Source organism: Nestor notabilis, unplaced genomic scaffold, assembly GCF_000696875.1.
Source record: "Nestor notabilis isolate BGI_N333 unplaced genomic scaffold, ASM69687v1 scaffold11822, whole genome shotgun sequence".
NCBI lineage: Eukaryota > Metazoa > Chordata > Aves > Psittaciformes > Psittacidae > Nestor > Nestor notabilis.
This window is the reverse complement of record NW_009919723.1, coordinates 1-3,727: the sequence shown is the minus strand read 5'-3', so window position 1 is coordinate 3,727 and position 3,727 is coordinate 1.

Sequence of the window (3,727 nt, the reverse complement as noted above, 5' to 3'; positions counted from 1 at the left end):
GCAGGAGTTAGCAGTGGCAGGTATGGAAAAAAGAACTATGAGGAGGCTTCAAAAATGGCTGCTGCAAGGAGGGAGGATGGATGTGGGTTTTTGAGGAACTTGCACACAACCAACTCTGATGGATGACTTGAGTGGTTTTGTCCTGCGTGTGGTACTCCAAACAAAACTTTGGTGGCCTTACAATTGTCAGCTGAATTAGTCTGTCTGCACTGTGAAATGATAGAGGATTGTTTGTACAAGAGTACTTGATTTCCATACAAATGTAAAACTCTTGCCCTAAATATGCAGAAATGAATGGGGATAAAATAATTGCATGGAAATCAACCTTATAATATAAGGGTCTGCAATTTAAAGTTCTGCTCCAAATGATGACTTAAACATGCAGTTCTGTTTAAATACTTGAACTGCCCCACTGACTCCACTTACACTACTTTCATGCTTTATGTGCATAGTTAAATCTTTCCACAGAGCAGAGATATGGAGCAAAGCACAGATGTATCTCCAAGATTTGGTGTAGTATTTTTCTTACATGCGTAAGCAAATTTTCATGGGCTAGATTTCACACAAGTTCTTGAGTGTTGTCTGTTTACCATCTTAAGGCTTTTGTGATACCTAGTCAGGACGTCTTAAACAGGTTCTGCTCAGAAGCCCAGTGAAGTGGGCTGCAGCCAGATGCCCACTCAGGTGCTCTCTCACTCTCCTTCTCAATAGCGCAGTGTGAGAACATCGGATGAGAAAGCCCATGGGTCAAAATAAAGATGGGGAGATAACTTAACAATTACCATCGTGGGAAACAGACTTGATTTAGGAAATTAACTTACTGGAAATAAAAATAGATCTGGGTACTGAGAAATAAAGACAATTAACATGCCTTTCCTTCCCACCCGTCTATCCCAGACTAAACTTCACTTCTTCACTCTCAACTTCTCTACTTCGTTCCTGTTCCCTGAGCTCCAGTTACAGAGGTATATCTCAACATTTCCATATATTTAAGATTGGTAAGATGCCGAAATTCAGTTGGCAGTTGTTTTTATTACACAAAATTGAAGAAAAAATAAGCTTTGTTTGTAATATGCTTATCTATGTTATGCACTGTATTACATTGGCAATTTGTTAGAATCAAATATTAATACTCATTTTCCATTACCTTCTAATGGAAGCAGCATTTTCTGAAGTTAATAACAGCTTTCTCAAAGCTCGCACTATTTGATAGCAATACATTTCTTACATTCTCAGCTGATATAAACTGATACTGGTGAATGAAGACTTGGACATGAGCCTGCAATGCCTGCTTGCAGCCCAGATAGCCCATTGTACCTGGGGCTGTGTAACAGGAACCGTGGCCAGCAGGTGGAGGGAGGTGATTCTCCCTATCTGATCACTCTGTGACACCTCACCTAGAGTACTGTGTTTAGCTCTGGGGTCCCCACAGAGAAGACACAGTCCAGAAGAGGGCCTCTCATTTGGGAAGGCTGGATCACCTCTGTTGTGAAGAAAGGCTGAGAGAGCTGGACTTGTTCAGCCCAGAGAAGGCTCCAGGGAGACTTTATAGCAGTCTTCCAGCACCTTAAGGGGACCTACATGGAAGCTGGAGAGGGACTTTTTACAAGGGCAGGTAGGGACAGGACAAGGGGGAATGGCTTTAAACTGATAGAGGGTAGATTGAGATTAGACATTAGGAAGAAATTCTCTATTGTGAGTGGTGGTTAGACATTGAAACTTGTTGCCCAGGGAAGCTGTGGCTGCCCCATCCCTGGAAGTGGTCAAGGTCAGGTTGGATGGGGCTTTGAGCAACCTGGTCCAACCCCCATAGCAGAGGGTTGGAACTAGATAAGCTTTAAGGTCCCTTCCAAACCAAACCATTCTGTGATTCCATGATTATATTTTCAATTGGTGCACTCCTCTGACACTTCGAAAAGTCACTAACAAATAACAGAGTGGTCCATTTTTAACTGCATAATACTGATTAGCTACCAGGAAAAAAAAGTCATCATGAGGCAAAATACATTTCATAAGAAAACAGCCACATATGCCACCTTAATCTATTTTATCTGTTGAAAAAAATGTGAATAAACTTATACATCAATTGTTTTTCACTACAAGTATATATAATTTATTATCATTTACTATCATTTTAGCCTTGGGTGTATCTTGTAAAACAACCTTTAAATTGCTATCCCTGCTAGTGATCTTTAAGCCTGGATAAAAGCAGGATACACTTGCTTTGCTTCCACAGCATCCATATTGTAGTTATTTTTACATTTGCAACAGTTTCATGAGTTTCTTTTTGATGTTGTGCTAGAAATAGTTCAATTACTTGTGAACACCTACCATGAGCAGATGAGAAATAGCATAAGCTGTAATAAACTGTTAGTAATTATCCATTCTAGTAATTTCAAACCCCATGAAACTTACATTTAAATACTGTTTTTAAATATCATACCTTTATTTATCTATAAAACATTTTCACTGGAGTCATCATAATGCAGGCAGGAAATTGGCCAGTTAAACTCTTTAAAGATCACTTACATTGTATTTTGCCTAACACATATTTGCTCTGTGTTGTCTCCCATCAGTGTGTTCCCTTCAACTGGTACTTAGCCTGTGGTAGATAGGTGGGATAAGACCATATTTAAATATCAGAAGATTATGTATACAATCTACTGTTTCTTTAGAACAGACCAGAGATATTCAGGGAATATATATCAAACATAACTTTCTGTGCTTCAATATAAATTTTGTAAGAAACAGAAAAGGTCTTTTTGTTTTTAATTTTTACCCTTTGCAATGGGAATTGATCTCAGAGGAGAAGGTAGCGGGAAGAAATGCTACAATCTGAAATCAAAGACAGCCCAGCTCCTGTCTCAGGAGGTAGCTATATTTCTCATACTTGCCCTTATGTATATTCTTTAGTTCCAATTATAGTCTCAGTGAAGAGAAAGTCTCTCCAGTTTTTCAGATTTTGCTTTTTCTACTTCAGCTCTCCACTCCAGCTGCCATCCTGGCCCCAGCGCTATCTGAAGTGAAGCAAGAGCCACTTCTCCCTTGCCTTTAGCATGTAGCTCTCAAACCTGCCTTGTGCAGTCTCCTCAGCAGCCTGTAATGCATCACCAACACGATGCAGTAAAGCTCCTGTGAAGCGGTACTCCTCCTCCACTTACACCCTGCACAGGCTGAATGGAAATTTCCGAAGAGATGCTGACGGTCTGTCCCTAAAACTTTGGAAGCCCGTTAGGCAGATGCAGGCGGTAACCATGACTCAGTGCTCCCACCTGACCCGAGGCACTCGGTGAGCACCTGCACCCATGGGTTCTACGCCCACCGCACATTCTGCACAGCGAGGGGTTTCGGTTCGCGCTGCTTTGTGAGCCCCTCCCCAAGTTTGTTCTCCCTGCTGCACCTGTAATAAATACACAACAGGGACTGTTTTAACAGAGCCTCACCGAGCATTCACAGCGCGTCTGTCAACTCGGAAGCTGGCAATCCAGCACTGCCATAAGAGCGCGCAAAAGGACAGCTTCTTCAAGGGCTCCCTTCCTACCCTTCCGTGAGGGGTCAGGTTCCTCCCACCGAACTCCACCCTGACAGCAGGGCTTACCCACGGCTCGGTGCCCCGGCTCAACGTGCCCCTCACAGGGCCTACACGAGGGATGCCGCTCCCGGGAACCCGGGTCTGCCAAACCCTGCGCCAGGCCAGTACCCCCCTCACAGCAACGGCTTAACGCCG